This window comes from Macaca thibetana, chromosome 7, assembly GCF_024542745.1.
Source record: "Macaca thibetana thibetana isolate TM-01 chromosome 7, ASM2454274v1, whole genome shotgun sequence".
Taxonomy (NCBI): Eukaryota; Metazoa; Chordata; class Mammalia; order Primates; family Cercopithecidae; genus Macaca; species Macaca thibetana.
In genome coordinates this window covers 138,070,398-138,092,697 of record NC_065584.1, presented here as the reverse complement: position 1 = coordinate 138,092,697, position 22,300 = coordinate 138,070,398, and the positions used below count along the sequence as shown (strand labels likewise).

The window sequence follows — 22,300 nt, the reverse complement described above, 5'->3', positions numbered from 1 at the left end:
ATTCTAAGCAGCAAAGTGTTCAAGAGGTGACAGAGTGTAAAAGTTTGGAAAATTTGCAGTCTGACAATGCTGAAGGAGAGAAAATTCCATTTTCTGGGGAGAAATTCAGCTAGCAGCAAAAATTTTCATAAGTGATGAGGAGTCAAATGCTAATTACCAAAGCAATGGAGAAAATGTCTCCAGAGCATGTCAGAGACCTTTATGACGTCTCCTCTCATCACAGGCCCAGAGGCCTAGGAGGAAAAAAGGTTTCCTGAGCCAGGATCAAAGCCCCCCTGCTGTGTGTAGCCTTGGGACTTCACGCCCTACGTCCCAGCCGCTCCAATCATGGCTAAAAGGGGCCAAAGTACAGCTCAGGCCATGGCTTCAGAGCATGAAAGACCCAAGGCTTGGTGGTTTTCATATGGTGTTGAGCCTGTAGGTGCACAGAAGTCAAAAATTGAGGTTTGGGAACCTCCACTTAGATTTCAGAGGAAGTGTGGAAATGCCTACATGTCCAGGAGGAATTGTGCTACAAGGACAGGGCCCTCACGGAGATCCTCTGCTAGGGCAGTGTGGAAAGGAAACATGGCGTTGGAGTCCCCACAGAGTTCCCCCTAGGGCAGTACCTAGTGGAGCTGTGATAAGAGGGCCACCATCCTTCAGTTATCCCAGAATGGTAAATCCACCTACAGCTAGCATTATGTGCCTGGAAAAGCCACAGGAACTGAATGCCAGCCTGTGAAAGCAGCTGAAAGAAGGGCAATACCCTGCCAAACCTCAGAGGAAGAGCTGCCCAAGGTTGTGGGAGCCCACATTTCACATAAACTTGCTCTGGATGTGTGCCACGGAGTCAAAGGAGATCATTTTTGGAACTTTAAGGTTTAATTACTGCCCTATTGGATTTCAGACTAGTGTGGGGCCTGTAGTCCCTTTATTTTGCCAATTTCTCCCATTTGGAATGGGTATATTTTCCGATGCCTGTGCCTCCATTGTTTCTAGGAAGTAAATAATTTGCTTTTGATTTTACAGGCACATAGGTGGAAGGAACTTCCCTTGTCTCAGGTGAGACTTTGGACTTGGACTTCTGGGTTAATGCTGGAATGAGTGAAGACTCTGGGGGACTATTGGAAAGGCATGATTGTGTTTTGTAATGTGAGGACATGAGATTTGAGCAGAGCCCAGGACAGAATGATGTGGTTTGGCTATGTCTCCACCAAAATCTCAACTTGAGTTGTAGTTCCCATAATCCCCACGTCTTGTGGGAGGGACCTGGTTGGAAGTGATTGAATCATGGGGGCAGTTACCTCCGTGCTGTTCTCATGATAGTGAATTCTCATGAGATCTGATGGTTTCATAAGGTGCTTTTCCCCTTTTGCTCTCATTCTTCTCTTTCCTGCCACTATCAAAGAAGGCCATGTTTGCTTCCCCTTCTGCCATATTTGTAAGTTGATATGGTTTGGCTGAGCCCCCACCCAAATCTCATCTTGAATTGAAGTCCCATAATTCCCATGTGTTGTGGGAGGGATCCAGTGGGAGGTAACTGAATCGTGGGGGTGGGTCTTTCCCATGCTGTTCTCATGATACTGAATAAGTCTCTTGAGAGCTGATGGTTTTATAAAGGGAGTTCCCCAGCACACACTCTCTTGCTTGCTGCCATGTAAGACATGCCTTTGCTTCACTTATGCCTTCCACCATGATTGTGAGGCCTCCCCAGTCATGTGGAACTGTGAACCCATTAAACCTTTGTATTAGTTTGTTTTCATGCTGCTGATAAAAATATACCTGAGACTGGACAATTTATGAAAGAAAGAGGTTTAATTGGACTTACAGCTCCATATGGCTAGGGAAGCCTCACAATCATGGAAGAAGGCAAAAAGGAGGAAGTCCCATCTTACATGGATGGCAGCAGGCAAAGAGAGCTTGTGCAGTGCAACTCTCATTTTTTAAACCATCAGATCTCATAAGACTCATTCACGATCATGAGAACAACACAGGAAAGACCTGCTCCCATAATTCAATCATCTCCCACTGGGTTCCTCTCATGACACGTGGGAATTGTAGGAGTTACAATTCAAGAAGAGATTTGGGTGGGGACACAACCAAACCATATTAACCTCTTTCCTTTATAAATTACCCAGTCCCAGGTATGTCTTTATTTGAAGCATGAGAACAGACTAATACAGTAAACTGGTACTGGGTAGTGGGGAGCTGCTGTAAAGAAAACTGAAAATGTGGAAGCAACTTTGGATCTGGGTAACAGGGAGAGGTTGGAACAGTTTGGAGGGCTCAAAAGACAGGAAGATGTGGGAAAGTTTGTAACTTCCTACAGACTTCCTGAACGGCTTTGACCAAAATGCTGATAGTCACATGACAATAAAGTTTAGGCTGAGATGGTCTCAGATGGAGATGAGGAACTTGTTGGGAACTGGAGCAAAGGTGATTCTTGTTATGCTTTAGCAAAGAGACTGGTGGCATTTTGCCCCTACACTAGAGATCTGTGGAACTTTAAACTAGAGAGAGATGATGTAGGGTATCTGCCAGAAGAAATTTCTAAACAGCAAAGCATTCATGATGTGACTTGGATGCTGTTGAAAGCATTCAGTTTTATGTATTCACAAAGATATGGCTTGGAATTGGAACTTATGTTTAAAAGAGGAGCAATGTTCAGAAAATTTGCAGCATGACAATGCAATAAAAAAATTCCATTTTCTAAGGAGAAATTCAAGCCAGCTACAGAAATTTGCATAAGTACCGAGGGGCCAAATGTTAGTCACCAACACAATGGGGAAAATGTCTGCAGGGCATGTCAGATACCTTCCTGGCAGGCCCTCCTACCACAGGACTGGAGGCCTAAGAAGGAAAAATGGTTTCATGGGTCAGGCCCAGGGCCCTCCTGCTTTATTTAGCCTGGCAACTTGGTGCCCTTTATCCCAGCTGCTTCAACTCCAGCAATGGCTAAAAGTGGCCAATGTACAGCTCAGGCCATTGCTTCAGAGGGTGCAAGTCCCAAGGCTTGGTGAATTACATGTGGTGTTGGGCCTGGGGTGCATGGAAGCCAATAATTGAGGTTTGGCAACCTCCACCTAGATTTCAGAGGATGTATGAAAACTCTTGGATGTCCAGGGAGAAGTTTGCTGCAGGGGTGGGGCCCTCATGGAGAACCTCTGCTAGGGCAGTGTGGAAGGGAAATGTGGAATTGAAGCTCCCACACAGAGTCCTGACTGGGGCAATGCCTAGTGGAGCTGTGAGAAGAGCACCACCATCCTCTATCCCCCTCAAATGGTGGATCCATCAATAGCTTGCACCATGCATCTAAAAAAGCCTCAGGCACTCAATGCCATCCAGTGAAAGCAGCTGGGAGTGGGGCTGTACCCTGCAAAGACACAAGGGCAGAGCAGCCCAAGACTGTGGGAACCCACCTCTTGCATCTGCATGACCTGGATGTGAGACATAGAGTCAAAGGAGATTATTTCAGAGCTTTTGGTTTTATAAGAGGGAGTTCCTCTGCACATACTGTCTTGCCTCCCACCATGTAAAACATGCCTTTGCTTCTCCTTTGCCTTCTGCCATGACTGTAAGGCCTCCCCAGCCATGTGGAACTGTGAGTCCATTAAATATCTTTCCTTTTTAATTACCCAGCCCATGTTGTACCCATCTTGTAAGATGAGTAAAAGAGATACTCATCTTACTTGTTAGCTTGTAAGACTTCATTTATTTATTCATCAGACACTTAGCATCTATACCATTTTCTGGACACTGTGCTATGTCTTGAGGATACAATTGAGTTTACGATTAAGCCAACTTTTACATTCTCCTTGAGTTCCTTCCAGTTTTGACTCTTGATCTAGTTCCAAAGCCAGTGGCATGTATTTTAGGATTTTCATTATAGCAGCACCTGAAATTTTTTTTTAAATTTTTGTGTGTGCATACTAGCGGTATATATTTATAGGGTACATGAGATATTTTGGTACAGATCTTAAATATCAACCTTTTTATTATGTCCCCCAGCTGTGGGGGTTGACTGGGATCAGTAAGATAATTCTCCTTCTAATTTCCCTTGGGATGTCTCTCAAGTATGCCATCACTGGCATCTCAGGCTGGATTTATTTGGAGGTTGAAATGGATGCTCATATGTTTGGCCCTCTCCCTCTCTTCATGGAATAGTAGGACTTAGGGTCAGCTACAGAGTCAGCCCAGATACAAAAGGATGGGAAATAAAGGCTATCTCTCAATGGAGGAGTGACAAACAATTTGCTGCCATCTTACATCTACTACAGATCATAATGGTTTCAATGTGACTTAAAAGTATTTTTTGAAGTTTGTCATATGCCCGTTAACTTTCATATGGATTTGATGTGTAGATGATACAGTAAAATTTCTCAGTCTCTTCCGAGATGATCCCAACTTCTGGCCCACATACAAAATTCTCTTCTTAAATGAAAAGTAAAAAAAAGATATCTTGGTTTGTGTTGGGTAGGAAGTGCATGTACTATGAAGAGATTCATTTTCTTCATAACCTTTTGGTATTTTTACAAGATAATAAATGTGTATGATTTTTATATGTTTTTATTCCAAAAATAGAAAAAAAGAAAGAGGAAGAGAAAAAGAAGAAATAGAAAAGTGTAGGAGATGGGGGAAAATGTAGATAAGGAAAGCTCTTTATCACACTAAAATTTTACAATATATACTAATATTTAACTCAAGACATTTTGTAGTTTCTTTTTCTTTACTTCCAAATGTATAGTTCGTTTGAAAATTATTTAATATGATATGTGTTAGGGTATAATTTTAATTTATTTACAAGTGCTTAACTAGTAATACAAATTCAGTAATTGATTTCATTATTTAACTAGTTTTATTAAACATCTAATATGTGCTTAGCACTCTGGCCATTACTAACTGTACAGTCCTGAAACTGATTCAGTCACTGCCATGATGGAGCTTATAATACTCCAGTGAGGAAAACAAGTAAATAAGAGATGAACATATAACAACTATTTTCACATTTGTTATGAAGGGAAAAAATGGGAGCTGTAGTGAGAAAATAGGAAGGAAATAACGGGAGTAGAAACTCAGAACTAAATAGGTCATAGGTTTTGACAATGCAAAGTCAAAAGCAAATGATTTCTATGTCATATTCTTTCTCTATTGTTTACGTATCCTCTCCTTCATTAGCTCAGTTAAAATGACATATATGAATGTTTGTTAAAAATCAGGAAACATAAAAGGATGGATCAGCATTTAAGAGTGGATAAATTGTCAAAATCCCCCCTAAAATGTTTTGCGTGGTTGCCGTGGGAGGGGATGGAGGAGAGTTTATCCAGAAACTGACTTTGAATCAACCCAAAGAGTATTTGCAGAAGGCCCAGCACAATGGGGCATATTGGCTACAGGGAGGGCGAAAGCATTGCCAACCAGGTGCCTGTCTGAGCTATGACTGAGCATTGATGATTCTCCCCAGAGGAAAAGAATTTCCTCCTGGCCTTCGAGGTCTCTTGGCCTTCAGCACGGGTCCTGGAGCTGCAGCCACCGCCCTGGTGCTCTCAGTGACGGAGCTGCCAAAATGAACCTGAAAGACCGAGAAACAAGAGGGAAGCCGGGGCTCCCTTGCCTACAGTGGAGTGTCCCAGTTCTGTCAGCTTCTCTCCTCACAGTGTCTACTAACGACCGACATTTGCTAATGTAAATAATAGTAAATTATTGAGAATGCTAATTATTTTATAGTTTGTTTTTAATATAATTTAATTAAATAAAATCTGTTACTGTAAAAAAAAGTGGATAAATTGGAGATGATCTGGAATATTTCTGAGAATGTAAAATTGATAGCTGAAGGAAGTTTATATTATCCATGAAATGAGCAGGATTATTTAAGAGGACAAAGACATGAAGATAGTCCAAAAGAACAGCTTCTTAGGAGGACAATTACAGTTCACTTCAAAATGATGACATCATGTAAAATTGCCAAAAACAATGCAAAGTCCAAAGCAAATGATTTCAACTTCGTATTTTTTCTCTACTATTTATGTATCTTCTCCTTTCATTAGATCAGTTAATATAATATAGATGAAAGTTTGTTAAAGAAGCACTATCCAAATGTAAGGCATTGTTGTTGCTGTCATAAATTGGAATTCAGTCCTAGTTCCAAATTGATTTTCTCAGGATAACAAATATAGGACTAGGATACTGACTCTAGACTACTCTGCTCCTTGACCTTTTCTGGGATATTAATATAATTAAGTTCTGGGAATTAACTTCCCTTCATGTCAGAGTGTGCTACAATCTATAGCACAGTTTTTCTTCTGGAAACTTCCATTTGCTGATGATTAAGTACACAATGTTGCAGTCATTTATATAGGCAGCTGAGAAGAATTCACAAGGAGACTGCAAAATCCAAACTGCATCTGGGTCATTTATTCTATAACATCGTCTCAGGTAATTATTCTGCTCTTGCACAGAGCATTTAGAGCATGGAAAATAACTAGGTTTACCACTGTTACAGTAACAATTTCAAAGTGTTCAATGTTCACCTTTTTTAAGACACAGAATTCTGTCATTTAAAAATACATTGACTTGTCTTTTCTCATTTTGCCTTCAATGTAGGCACTTCCAAAACATGAAGAAGAAATGTATTTGACCTTGAAATCAGGTGCTAGAAAAATAGCCTGTCTAAATGTTACTTTTCACCTAAAATATTATATTATAGGGCTGCTCAATGGCATAGCTATTATAAAGAATCTGCCATCATATTTTTAAGCTCCTAGTTACACAGGCTTATGACTTCTTTAAAAGTCATTCCAAGGATCTTCAATTCCACTGCCAGTTCAGGAAAGAAGGCACACTCACATGCACACACGGTGGTTATCTTCTCAGTTTTATTTTACAACCCATATATCTTTCGAAATCCATTTTATAAAAATATTAAGTCCTTAATTTGAGTAATAAGTGAGAAGTTACCAGCATGATCTAAGTCTTAACTGAGACGATGGGGATTAGGGGAAAGACCAGTGACCAGTGAGATTGATACTTGAGCCCAGGTTTGTCACAACGAAATACACAACCTTGATGAAAACCCTTAACTTCTTAAGGCTTCAATGTCCTAGCTAAAATGTGGTGTTGAACTTGATAGTGTTTACGATTCTTCAATTTTCAGTTAGGACTTTAGTGGAATAGCATAAAAATGGAAAGTCCTGGACTTTCCTCTCTGATGATTGATCAGAAAGACACATTTGCAATCTCTTCAATTCTTTACTATTATCAGGTATTTATCGTAGTTTTCCTATTACATACTCTTGATCCAGGGGATTAAAATCTAGTGAAAGAATGCGTGTGAAATGTCAATAGTAAATGCTAAATTCTCTCTCTTTTTTTGAGACGGAGTCTCTCTCTGTTGCCCAGGCCTGGAGTGCAGTGGCGCTATCTCGGCTCACTGCAAGCTCCGCCTCCCGGGTTCACGCCATTCTCCTGCCTCAGCCTCCCGAGTAGTTGGGACTACAGGCGCCCGCCACCACACTCGGCTAATCTTTTGTATAGTAAATGCTACATTCTTATTCTTCACTGATGATTTTAGTTTTAGTAGTAACAACAGAAACCCACTCCCGAAGTTTTAGCAGAAAAGTAATTTATTTAAGTCTATCATGAGGACTGCTAAGGACAACTTAGAGTTTAGAACTGCTCTGTGGACATGTGAATACCACTGCTATTGGCACAGGAAGCAGAATTCTCACCACCACAGCTGTACTCTGGACCCTATCACTAGAGCCACTGCCACAGATGCCTCTGAAGTAGAGGTCTCTGCTGCCAATGTGGCTGAATTCTGCAAGCACCTACTTTGTCGCATTGATGCTAATCTGTGGGTGCATCCGATCGGTAGCCTAAGTTATGTAACTGAACCCTGGCTTCAAAGTAAACTGGGAAAGATATTTTACCTTCTATCTTGGGGAGGTAGCAGTGGGTTAAGTGGGAAATTTTCCCCAACTACAAATAGTGTCCCAAGAACCTGAGAAACCCAAAAGAAGAATAAATGTCCATTATAATCTTCTCATAGCAAATTTTAAGTAGCATGAACTTTTTATATATATACACACACACACATATATATAATTTTTTTTTTTTGGAGATGGAGTCTTGCTCTATCACTCTATCACCCAGGCTGGAGTACAGTGTAGGCGATATCGGCTCACTGCAACCTCCGTCTCCCAGGTTCAAGTGATTCTCCTGTCTTGGCCTCCTGAGTAGTTGGGATTACAGGCACCCACAACCACACCCGGCTAATTTTTGTATTCTTGATAGAGATGGGGTTTCACCATGTTGGTCAGACTGGTCTCGAACTCCTGACTTCAGGTGATCTGCGTGCCTCGGCCTCCCAAAGTGTTGGGATTACAGACGTGAGCCACCGTGCCCAGCTATTTATATATTTTTACATATAAATGTTAGGTGTTATTATCTTTGTAACTGTTATCTTTTATTCTAGATAATGTTGAATTTAGTACTTGTATTGTTTTGCATTTGGGTAATTTTTTAGTATTTTTCCCCAGCGTTCAAACTGACTCATCAAATATTTACCAATAATTTTTGAAATGTTCATATATATCAAGTAATTCATCTATTCCATATTCCTCTGAAGACTATTCTGCATCCCTTTTCTCCTGCTATACAGACTGGCTACTATTTGGGCTTTGGGCACGTATCTCATGCTGTGTTTTGCCTTCACTGCTTTCTTAAATTGATTCCCCTGTTCCCATCATTCCTCGATGTCATGCTTTCCTTTTTCTTGGTTAATCTATTTGTTTATCTGAAGATATCCTCGGTGGCTTCCTAAAAAGTGTGTATGTGAGGTTTACATTTTTGTTCTTGCATTATGAAAATGTCTTGTAATTGTTGTTAACTTGGCAGAATATACAATTCAAATCTGAAAATAGTTTGTTCTCAAAGCTGTGATGGCCTTGATAACCTGTTTTCTATTATCCCACATTGCTGCTAGAAAGTCTAAGACAATTACACTTCTTGTTCCTTTGCAGGTGACCTTTATTTTTTTCTCTGTAAGATTTTAGAATTTGCTTGTAACCCCTGGCATTCTGTAAATTCACAATAATAATAATATACATTTTTATTTTTGCTTAATAACAATTTTTAATGTGTCTTATTTTTAATGATGTTACTTGAGAAAATAAAAATTGGCAACCCCCATTTTCTTTGAAATTTTATTTAGGTCTATGAAATTTGACATTTGGAAACTGCTTACAGCAAGGATCTCTAACCAAAGCCTTTTGAGATCAGGTGGTCAGTTGGCGTCCTTGGTCTCAATGATAGAATAGGCTTTTGTCAGTGAAAGTTCACATACACTCGTTATGCATGACCTTACAGAGTTTTATAACTAAAGTGGAGAGATCCTGCCCTTAAAGCAAGGTACCTTCCTTTAGGTATTTTGTGTGCAGTTCTAGTGTTGGTCATTAGAAGGATAACTTGTCCCTAGTCACCTAGCAGCAAGCCAGAATGCACGAGAGAGAGAGAGAGAGAGAGAGAGAGAAAGAAGAGAGAGAGAAAAGAGACTCCATATCCAGGTCCATACCTCTGCAGAGACACAATTAGTTTAGTAATTCTTATGTCTCACATGTGCATATTGCTTACAGTTTATATATGAGCCTCTTACTGATAAAAATAAATGTGTTTCTGAAGATTGTGTGATTTGTTTATAGTCACATACATGATGTCAGGCCCAGAATCCACAGATCCCAAATCTCTGGCTCTTTTTGTGAATTTCAAGTAATTTCAGCTTTTAATAAAAGGAAGGCTCTGCTTTAGAGAAGATTCAGAGATTATCTGCCAAAGCATGAAAGTAAATAATTTCAAGGGCAAATAATTTTAAATAAATATTGTAAAGGTTGCACAAAAGAGGCATTTGACCCCATTCTTTTTCTATTTGTGAAATGTCATCCTGATATGATATTTCTTGAAATTATTCTTGGTCTACCCAGTCACTGAAATGTTTTGCTTTCTTTTGGTGAGTTGTTATTACTCTGGTGATAAACACATTCTAGTCTCTCAGCTTAGTTCTGTTTAATACATGGTTAATGGTTAAATGAATGACACTTTAGTTCCTAGGTTTTTTCTTTAAGTCTACCTACAGTAAATTCACACTTTGTGGAGTTCGGTTCTATCAAAAATGGCAAATAGATACAGTCATGTAACCACCAACACAGTCAAGATATGGGACAGTTTTATTATCCAAAATAGTTATTCCATCTCCAAGGCAACTACTAAAGTACCTAGTCTCAAACCTGGCTTGTTTCATGTGGCATAATGCACTTGTGATTCAGCCATGTTTTGCACGCATTCATAATTTGTTCCTTTTTATTGCTGAGTAGCATTCTAATATATAGATATATCAGAGTTTGTATGCTCACCAACCTAAGCTGTTTCCACTTATGAATAAAGCTATGACAAGTATTCACAAACTGGACTTTATACGAACATAAGTTTTCATTTATCACTATATCAAGGAGTAGCATTGCTAGATCACAAAGCAAGTGTATATTTAACTTTGTAAGAAACTGGAAAACATTATCCAAGATTCCTGCATCATTTTACAATCCCCCATCACTGTATGATAATTTTAGATTTCCTGTGTCCGCACTGGCGTTTCATAATACCAGTATTTTAAAAACTTCAGCCATTTCAACAGGGGCTTAGTAATATCTCACTGTGGCTTACTGTGCATTTCTTTAATAACTAATGATGTGGGGCATTGCATCATCTGTTCATTTTTCATCAGTAACATTTTCTTTGGTGAAGTGGCCAAATCTTTTGACAGATTTAAAAATTCAATTCTTAGTGTACTTATTGTTGAGTTTGGAGCATTCTTTTGTATTCTGATAGAAGTCCTTTACCAGATATATGATTGGCAAGTAATTTCTCCCAATCTGCGGCTTTGCTTTTCTTCCCATTAATAGTGTTCTTCATAAACCAGAAGTTCTTTGATAAAGTACTATTTTTCAGTTTTTTTATTTTATGGATATTGCTTTTTGCCTAACTCAAAGTAACAAAAAATCTCTTCTATGTTTTCTTATAGAAGATTTATAGGTTTGTGTTTTACATTTAGAACTAAGATCTATTTTGAGTTAATTTTAAGATGCAAAGTGTAGGTTAAAATGTATTCATTCATTAATTCATTTAGTGTACGGATGACAATAGTTCTAGCATCATTTATTGAAAAGACTATCCTTCATACAATTACATTAGCACCTTAAAAAATAATTAGTTGACTCTACACATTTGATCCTGTTTCAGAATGCTGTTTTGCTTCACTGATGTATATGTCTGGCTTTTTACCACCACTGCAGTGTCCTGATTACTGTGCTTGATAGTATGTTTTGAAATCAGAGAATGTGAGTTCTCCAGCATTATTCTTTTTCAAAATTGTTGACTATTTCAGTTCTTTGCCTTTTCTTATTATTTTAGAATGTCTGTCAATTTCTTTGATTTTTTAAATTGACAGATGAAATTATAAGCATTTGTCATGTACATGATGTTTTGAAATGCATAAATATTGTGGAGTGGTTAAACTTGCTAATTAACAAATGTATTACCTCGCATAGTTATCATTTGTGTGGTGAGAACATTTAACATCCACTCTACATTTTTCAAGAATATATCATCATTAACTATCATCATTGTGCTGTATAACCTCTCCTGTACTTTTTCCTCTTTTTTAATTGTAATTAGGTATACTTTTGTCAGAGGTGTTTGAACCAGAGCAACTCCATCTTGAATAGGGGCTGGGTAAAACAAGGCTGAGACCTACTGGGCCGCATTCCCAGAAGGTTAGGGATTGTAAGTCGCAGGATGAGAGAGGAGGTCAGCGCAAGGTACAGGTCATAAAGACCTTGCCTATAGAACAGGTTGTGGTAAAGAAGCCGGCTAAAACCCACCAAAACCAAGACAGTGACTAGAGTGACCTCTGGTTGTCCTCACTGCTCATTATATGCAAATCATAATACATTAGCATGCTAACAGACATGCCCACTAGTGCCATCACAGTATACAAATGCCATGGTAATGTCTAGAAGTTACCCTGTATGGTCTAAAAGTGGGAGGGACCCTCAGTTCTGGGAAGTGCTGACCCCTTTCCCGGAAAACTCATGAATAATCCACCCTTGGTTTAGCATATAATCAAGAAATAATTACAAAAATACCAACCAGTTGCCCTGGGGCTGCTGGACCTATGGAGTAGCCATTCTTTATTCCTTTACTTTCTTAATAAACTTGCTTTCACTTTATGGACTTGCCCCACAGTCTTTCTTGTGCAAGGTCCAAGAATGCTCTCTTGGGGTCTGGATCGGGACCCCTTTCTGGTAACGCTTTGGCTAACATCTCCCCGAGCTGGCTCCACTCTAACCACTGCAGCCTGTAGTAAACACTGTTCTACTTTCTACTTCTAAGATACCAGCTTTTTTAGATTCCACCTATGAGTGAGAGCATGTGGTATTTTTGTCTTTTTGTGCTCGACTTATTTTACTTCACATAATGTCCTCCAGATTCTTCTGCGGTTTTGTAAATGACAGGATTTCCTTATTTTTTTTTACAGCTGAATAGTATTCCATGATGTATGTCTATCATATTTTCTTTATCCATTCATCTGCTGATAGACACATAGGATGATTACACATCTTGGCTATTGTGAATAGTGCAGCAATGAATATTGTAGTTCAGATACCTCTCTGACATACCGATTTCATTTTCTTTGGCTATGTACCCAATAACGGCATTGCTGGATGATATGGTAATTTTATTTCTGATTTTTTGAGGAAACTCCATACCGTTTTCCTTAATGGCTATACAAATTTGCAGACTTAGCATAGTGAAAGCGTTCCCCTTCCTTCACATTCTCATCTGGTCTTATGTCTGGTCTTTTTGATAATAGCCATACTAATAGCAGTGAGGTGAGATCTCATTGTGGTTTTGATTTGCATTTCCCTGATGATTACTAATGTGAAGCATTGTTTCAGATACTTCTTGGCCATTTGCCAATAGACATTTGAGAAATGTCTATTCAGATTTTTTGCCCATTTTTATTGCTTTTTAAATTGTTATTAAGTTGCCTGAGTTCCTTAAATACTTTGACTATTAACCCCTTATCAGATGTAGAGTTTGCAAATACTTTCTCCCATTCAGTAGATCGTCTCTTCATTATGTTGAATGAAGTTTTTTCCTGCTCCCTAAATTATTTCTTCCCTTTTCCTTTTCTATTTGGGCATCTTGCTCTGCCTCCTCTTCCTTTTTCCTTTTCTAATTGATGTGTTTTGATCTCTTTCATATTGGAAGTTTTCTACATAATTCTGGTGATCCTTTGTTTTTTATTATAATGTAAATTTAAAGTACTACAATCTGAGTTGGCATTCTTCCTGTAAGGCATGGATTGGCAGATCCTTCAGAATCATATGTATGCTTACCCATTTGCTTGAGAAACTTGCAAATGTCATGCTTTTGAGGACTTTTTCTGGAATCATTCAATTTCTTTTGAGAAAATGTCTCCAGTGTCCTGTACAGGGCCTATCTGCCTAGCTGTCAGCATTCTTATAGCTGATGTCATTATAGCCCTGGGGTCCCTGTTCCATATGTAGACTTTGTCCTACTCTCCCTCTATTGGTTGGGCAGAGTCTGGGTCTTTCCATTCCTTTTGTTGGTGAAATGGGGTGAAGTCGAGCAGACAGGTAAATGAACTTAAGCATTTTATCATGGATAGAAACAGAACCCTGGGAAAGCATTAGAGGTGGATGAGAATAAATACCTTTTCCTGAGGGCTCAGAAGAGGTTGCAAAGAATAATCACCACAACATCTGAGTTTTGAAGTAACCTCCAGGCAAACTGATTAATGAGTGGGAGGCAGAGATGGACAGATAAAAGCACTTCCACGAAGAGGTATCTGTGTAAAATCAAGAAAGCTTGGAAAAGTATGGTCCATTTCTGAAGCAGCAAGGGCTTCAATGCCATAATGTTTACAATTAATAAATGGATTAGAATAGGGAACTAGCACTTTATCTAGTTTAAAGAGAAACAATTAATTTGTTTTTTTTTTAAAGGATCTAAAGCTTTTGCATTTTTAATTCTAAATTTGAATATTACTTTATTTGCTTAGTTCAATCTGCACTAGTTAATGTATTTCAATTCTATCACTTGCTACTTGTATCTAACAACACATCATTTAACATCTTTGGTTCTCAATGGTCTCATCTGTAAAATGGAGCTGCCTGTATCAGTCAGGGTTTTTAGTTGTGTGCAAAATAAAGCAACATGCTAATCTAAATTGAAAAAGATTTTATGAAACAGTATTGGATCTCTCCTAGGAAATAGAAAACTAAGTTTGAATGTTATGCAATCCTGACAACATCCAAAATCATACTGCAGAACTAGTACCATCATTACTGCCACCAGCTGGGCATAGACACCGGATCCTGCACCACTGACACTCTGCTAGTGTTCTTGGATGCAGTCACTAGACACACTGCACCATTGCCTTTGAAAACCAGATGTGGCTGTGGTGCTGCCGTCTCCCTCACAAGAATGTGTTTTGTCTAGAGCTGTGGGTCTGACTGGCAGAACCTAGAGCATGTGTTCGTGCCCTACGTATAATGGAATATTGAACAGTAAGCAATGCACTGTTCAAGAAGAAGTTGTCTTCTCCAGGAAAAAGTAGGCTCTGACTCCTAAAGAGGGAAGTGGGTTTCCAACCACAGAAAACAGGGGCAAAAATTGAATCATCAACAAGAATGACCAATGCCCACAGAGTTTAGGCTACCAAAAGGTTTTTAGAAGATACATGACATTATAATACAGAAAACTTTGAAAATGCCAGATATTATTACCATTATTGTCATCCTTAGTGCATCCTCATCAAGGAAGGTTCTTGAATAAATTCTGTATTAGTTATTTATTACTGTGTAACAAATTACCCTCAAAACTTAGTGGGGTATATGTAATAATAAAAAGGACTTTATTATTTAAGAGTATCTAGGTGACAGGGATTCGGGAGTGGTTGAGATGTGTGGTTCTGGTACAGTGTTTCTCATAAAGTTGCAGTCAAGATACCAGCTGGGACTGTCAGCCTGACTGAACCAGAGGATTTGTCCACAAGCTGGCACAGTCACAGGAGGAGGCCTTGGTTTCTTGATGGATATTGGAAATAGACCTCTGTTCCTGGGCCTTTCCATAGAGTTGCTGGAGTGGCTTCCCCCAGAGAGAATGACCCAAGCAGCAGAAAGAACAAGGTGGAAGTTACATTGTCATTTTACAATCTACATTTCACAGTTGTTCTCCATTATATCTACAGTGTTCTTCTTGTTGGAAGGTAGTCACCAAGTATTGCCCACAGAGAGAATTAAGGCTTCTCCAGGAGGAGGAGTTTCAAATCATTTCTGGACATATACTAAGCCAACACGAGTTATTTTTATAATTTCACAGATTGACCAAACTAATTTCCCTAGGCATGATTTCTAGTCATTTTTGTATTACAATATGTCAGAGGATCTTTCTGATTGGAAATTACCACATATTCTCCAAAGATATTTATTGTATCTGGCAAAAATCTTTTAGTGCTTAAAAGGAAGTCGGGTTCATACTGCATAGCATCTTAGCAGCAAAGAAACACATTTCAACTATAAATGAAATATTTGTCCTTTTGTTCAAGCATCTGAATCCTGCAGTATAGAGACTAACAGATTATAAAGCAAGATGTCATTGTCTGGCTAGCCCTATTGATGTGATGGGAGGAAAGGTAGGAGACAGTTTTTGTAAATCAAGGCACTTTTCTGGGAACCACAAAGTATTCTAGGAACACAAACTTGAGTGTCTTCAGAGGCCAAGCATGTAGTATAGATGGGTGCAGACTACAGGGAGTGGCGAGGCCTACAACATTCAAATGTCAGTTAAGAATAATAGCACCAGGCTGGGCGTGGTGGCTCACACCTGTAATCCCAGCACTTTGGGAGGCCGAGGTGGGCAGGTTACGAGGTCAGGAGATCGAGACCATCCTGCCTAACACGGTGAAACCCTGTCTCTACCGAAAATACAAAAAATTAGCCAGGCGTGGTGGTGGGCGCCTGTAGTCTCAGCTATTCTGGAGGCTGAGGCAGGAGAATGGCATGAACCTGGGAGGCGGAGCTTGCAATGAGCCGAGATTGTGCCACTGCACTCCAGCCTGGGCGACAGAGCGAGACTCCGTCTCGAAAAACAAAACAAAACAAAACAAAAAGAATAACAGCACCAATACCAGGCCAACCAAACAAGTCGCCTTCCAGTGTCCAGTTTGGCTTTCAGCTGCCAGCTTGCTCTTCCTGCTGATGTGTAAGCTCTAACTTGCTTTCCTTTGGGAGAAATAAAGATGCAAGGAACGAGCAAGTTAAGGGAATCCTTGTGGTTCCTTTCTTTTTGTTCTCCCTTCTGTCCTAAACTAAGGATTAACTGCACGTCCCCTTCCATCACCTAGAGAGAGAGACAGAGGGCAGGCTCTCTTCATCCTCTCCCAACTGTTACACTGAACACAGTCTTGCTGTCCAAGGCAGTTGGTCTCATATGCATCTCCTCTAGGGGCATGTATTAGGGGCACTGTGTTTCTTTTAATAGGATGTCATTCCGAGTTTACTATTAGACCAGTTTTGATCATGCTGTGTTGAGGCTATCTGTGCCTCGACAGTATAGAAATTCACACACTGGAAACAAGGCCAAATAGGCACAATACTTCCCAAAAATTCTTTGTAGTTTAGGCGATAACATCAATGTCTGGGTTTGAGATATTAGTGTACTATTCATTTTTCTTTATTCAAAGGAGAAAAGGCCTTTTCAGAAACATTGCTTTAGAACCTCCAATTTTACTTAACCCCATCTTGAATGGCAATTCCAGAAGAGTTTTTAATGACCACTTCTCAGGCCAAGGATTAAGACCAAGGAAAAATCAGGAGGTTTTATGGCACTTACAAACTATGTTGGTTCCTTGCATTCCAAAATGCAGTTCGTTCAACAGTGTGATAAGATACAATTTTTCCTTCATTTAGTCTTCTGTTCACTATGTACAAAATAATTACTGAGCAAGGAAGTAAGATGGTGAACAAACAGACATAGCCCCTCATGGAGTTAATAGTCAATTTAGTACATCAAATCTGAAAATACTGAGAATATGTATATTTAATCCCCAGTTAAATATTTCCTTGGTGGAGAAATTGGCTCTCACACACTGATGGAAGCATTTACTCCAACTATTAAAAATCAACTTGGAAAGATGGATGGAGAGGCATAAAAAATAGGGATACATTTTGATTTAATATTCTGCTTCTGTATATCTGTGCTAACAAAATACTCAACACAGCATATTTTAGTTAAAATTTGGAAACAAATGCCCAGCAATTGGGAAGCAGGCATATTACAAAGCATCTATTTGACGGTCTATTATGCGGCTACTAAAAAGGATGATTATGAAGACAGTGTAGCAACAAGGTAAACTTCTTATAATGTAATGTTTAAGGAAAAGGATATAAATTGTATCTGTATAACATTACAAATACATAAACAAGTACTTTTTCAAAGAGGCAAGAAAGAAATACACTGAAAAAAGGATACTAAAGGTTGTTTTAGATTGCTATAGTTTGGGATAAATATTTTTCTCTTCCTCTTCTATATATTTATTTTAATGTATATTTAATCTTGGAAAACAAATTATACTAAAAGTCCAATCCTTTGTTTTTTTAAAAAAATTATGATTTATTTCACTTTGGAAAATGGAATGCTTCATACATTTGAATGTCATCCTTGTGCAAGGCAGAGGCTGGTCTTCTCTGTATCATTCCATTTTTACTGTATGTGCTGTCGAAGCAAGCACAAAGTGAGCTCTTCTTAAAGAAGTGGGGAAATTATGAAATTTCATCTGAATGGGTGAGGTATCAAATTGCATATCATGTTGTTTTTACTTTAGAACTTATGGAGGTTTTTCAGTTATAATATCATATACTATATGAATAAGAAAACAAGAAATGGAGGGAGGAAGGGACAAACTATTGCTATAACCAATATCCACTGTGTCAGGACCCAAGAAATACATATAGGTTGGTACACAATCAAAGGTATTATTTGTGTGCTGGAACTTTCAGAAATGAAGCCTTAGAGACCTCTATTTTATCCCAAAAGGCAGGCACTGGAACAGCCCTGAGTCCAGTCAAAGAAGTAGCAATGAATAAGATGGTATAACAAATGAGGTGGGCGTGTCATTCTGTCAGTTGCTTCCTCCTGACTAACCAAGAGCACATAATTGTGCTTCTGAACTCATTAATTTTGGCAAAAGGTATCTTGGTCTACCTAATTCAGCTTCTCCATTTAACAGTGAGGAATCCGAGGCAGGTTCACATTATGATTTTAATGGGCATTTTTGCTTTGGGGAGGCCTCTTCATTTATAAACAATATTAAAAATTATATCTTACAATATCGAATTAAAAATACAGACTTGGGTGAGCAAGGACTTCTATTCTAAAGCAGTATTGCAATGGAGAGAAAGTGACTTTCAATAGGAGGAGGAGGACTATCGCAATTGGAAGAAAACTTTAATCCTGAGATATGCAAACCTCTCAAAGGTTAGGCAGAAAAGGTCTTTTCTTTTCTAGGAAGGAATAAACAATGCTGGAAATAACAGGATGTTGAAAAGTGGGATGAGTTAGGGTGAATGATCTTACGGTAGAAAAGAGAAAATTCTACCCTATGATCACCCTATTTTCAGGAAGGGCTCTTAAGGATGGGTTGTATGATGGCTCAGGCAAAGGGCAGGTCAAAGCTCAGGGGCCAGGGGACAGAGAGAATTCTAACTAATCTTGGGTCAAGTCAAGGTAGCAGATATTTTGTCCACATTGGTCAGTGGTTGAAGCAGTTCAGCTAATCATTAATGATGCATAAGAATGAAACAGTGGAGCGTCTATGTTCAGCTTTGTCATAAAAAAAAAAACAAGCTTGGCATCAGCAAGTCTTATCGAAGTCACATGGGGAGGATCTTTCCTTGTATAAGCTGTTTTCTAGAACACTAACGGGTGGGAGGGTTCCTTTAACCCTCCATGTTTTCCAGGATCATAGGACTTGGGTAAAGTTCAACATGGTCAGTGACTACATTGGTACAAAGACCAATACATTAAAATTATATATTACAAGACTTTCTTTGACTTAAAAAATGTTCTTTTGTTCTTTTCTCTCTGCCCTCATTGTGTGGGTCCCCAAATTATCATGGATCCTCGGCACTGTCCCTAATGGATAAACCAGCCCTGATCTGAGACACAGCGAGATCAAGGGTCTCTAAGACCACTCAGATAGCTACGGCAGAGCTCAGACAAGAGCAACTAGGTCTAGACGTCTTTCTACACTTGCAACTATGAAGACTACGGAGAAGGCTCTGCTCAAGAGGTAGGATGAAGGTTTGGGGATGAGGTGATATGTGGGGATATTAACTTTGATGTAAGAACCTGCAGACTTAGAAGGAAAGGATTGGTGAGGGAAATTCATTAAAGAGTTGATGGCTGGGAGTGCCTTAACCATTGACTGTCACAGGCACATCATTCAGCAACATTTATTCTGTATCTCCTGTGTGCTTGGTGCTCCTGCCTTTACAGAGCTTACAGTCAAGCAGGGGAGGCCAATGCACAAGCAATGGTAGTCAGTCGTGACAAGTGTAATGACAGAGGAAGCAAGGTCATTAGGAGTGAGTAACAAGCACACCTAACCTGCAGGAGGGAAGTGAGAATCCAGAAAAGAAATGAACCAGTCCCAGAGGATGCAGAAGGCGAGAGGAGTGCTCTAGTAGGAAACATTGCATGCAGGAAGACCCAGGATATGTGAAGTTTAAGAGATGGAAAACCAGTGATCTTCCTTGGGCCTGGCCAAATGTCCTTAATATTTTGGAAACCAGGTATCAGTGAATAAAAGGAGGAGTTAAAATCTCTCCCAACCTGCTTCTAGGAGTCTTAGAATCCAAGACTAAGGAGTCAATAGGATTTGGAGGGTAAAGTCATGTAACTGAGAAACCTTAAAAAAAAAAAAGCAGTGTCTCCCCACCCCACATTTTACTAAACCACCCAGTCATTCAGCTCAGGTACTTAGTCTATCCACAGCAGGCTAGGATGCTGGTTTCATTGTTGAATTTTTCACCCACTCTTGATACTTGTAATGTCTTTTCCCTATTCAGAAACTGCATTTTTTGTTTTGTGGGTTTTTTGCTTTTGGTTGTTTGTTTTTGATAGAGTCTTGCTCTGTGTCTCAGGCTGGAGTGCAGTGGTACAATCAGGGCTAGCTGCAGCCTTGAATTCGCAGACTCAAGTGACCCTCCTGCCTCAGCCTCCAGAGGAACCGGTACTACAGGTGCGCAGCCACCAAGCCTGGCTAATTTTTGTATTTTTTGTGGAGATGGGGGTCTCCTCCTATTGTCCGGGCTGGTCTCAAACTTTTGGGAGCAAGTAATCCATTCACCTCAGCCTCCTAAAGCGCTGGGATTACAGGCATGAGCCACCATGCCCATGCAGTCTTGAGGAAAACGTCCTTCCATCTCTTATCAAAAGATCTTGGGTATACTGATTTCTTTTGTGTATATACCCAGCAGTGGAATTGCTGGATCATATGGTAGTTTTATTTTCATTTTTTTGAGGAACCTTCAAACTACTCTCCATAGTGGTTGTATAATTTATATTGCCACCAACAGTGTATGAGGGTTCCCTTCCCTCCACATCCTTGCCAGCATTTGTTATTGCCTGTCTTGGATATGAGCCATTTGAATTTGGGTAAGATGATATCCCATCGTAGTTATGATTTGCATTTCTCGGATGATCAATGATGTTGAGCACCTTTTCATATGCCTGTTTGTCATTTGTACGTCTTCTTTTGAAAAATATCTTTTTGGGTCTTTTGTCTATTTTTATATTTATTTATTTAGAGAAGGAGTTTCACTCTGTCACCCAGGTTGGAGTGCAGTGGTGTGATCTCAGCTCACTGCAGCCTCCACTTCCCGGGTTCAAGCGATTCTCCTGCCTTAGTCTCTGGAGTAGCATCGACTACAGGCACACACCACCATGCTCAGCTAATTTTTGTACTTTTAGTAGAGACAGGGTTTCACCATATTGGCCAGGCTGGTCTCGAACTCCAGGCTGGTCTTGACCTCAAGTGATTTGCCCACCTCGCCCTCCCAAAGTGCTGGAATTACAAACGTGAGCCATTGTGCCCGGCCTTTTGCCCATTTTTAAACTGAGTTATTATATTTTTTCCTATTGAGTTGTTTAAGCTCCTTAGTACATCCACTATGGAGAACAGTTTGGAGCTTTCTCAAAAAACTAAAACTAGAACTACCACATAATCCAGCAATCCCGTTGCTAGGTATATATCCAAAAGAAAGAAAATCAGTGTATCAAAGAAATATCTGCACTCCCATGTTTATTGCAGCACTGTTCACAGTAGCCAAGATTTTGAATCAACCTAAGTTGTCCATCAACCAATAAACGGATAAGGAAAATGTGGTACATATACAGCGTGGAGTACTATTCAGCCATAAAAAATGAGATCCTGTCATTCACAACAACATGGATGAAACTGGAGATCATTATGTTAAGTGAAATAAGTCAGGCACAGAAAGGCAAACTTCACATGTTCCCACTTATCTGTGGGAGCTAAAAATTAAAACAATTGAACTCATGGAAGATAGAGAGTAGGAGGATGGTTACCAAAGGCTGTGAAGGGTAGTCAGGGGTGGGGGAGTGGGAGGAGGTGGGAATGGTAAATGGGTAGAAAAAAATAGAAAAAATGAGTAAGACCTACTATTTGGTGGCACAACAGGGTGAATGTAGTCAATAATAACTGTACAGTTAAAAAATAACTAAAAGTACAATTGGATTGTTTGTAACACAAAGGATAAATGCTGAGGTGATGGAAACCTCATTTAACCTGATGTAATTATTACACACTGTTTGTCTGTATCAAAATATGGCATATACCCCATAAATATATACACCTACTGTGTATCCCCAAAAACAAACAAAAAGCAAAACAAAACAAACAAAAAAGGTTGAGGCTTCGTCTCTGCTAATGCCTGGGGTCAACAGTTCACGTCATCTGGGCTCTTTTGATCTAATCCCCGCTAACTCTCTCCAGCCCTGAGAGGACAGGCAACCGCAGGCTGCTGGCCGGCCTTTCCCAGCCGCCACCGCAGGTGAGAGAAGGAGGGAGGGAGGCGGCGGGTCAGGGCAGCAGGAGGGGAGAGCGGGTGCGCCCGGCCCTCGGGCGGCTAGGGCCAGAGCGAGCCGGGTTCGCGCGCTG

The 22,300-nt window shown here is 39.7% G+C and overlaps 1 non-coding gene across 1 annotated transcript; it reads right to left on the bottom strand.

The window, feature by feature from the left end:
* Positions 1-17,741: 17,741 nt before the first annotated feature.
* On the bottom strand, positions 17,742-17,848 carry LOC126960190 (U6 spliceosomal RNA). The gene has a single exon (XR_007727777.1). It is a non-coding gene; the product is annotated as a U6 spliceosomal RNA (small nuclear RNA).
* Positions 17,849-22,300: the final 4,452 nt, after the last annotated feature.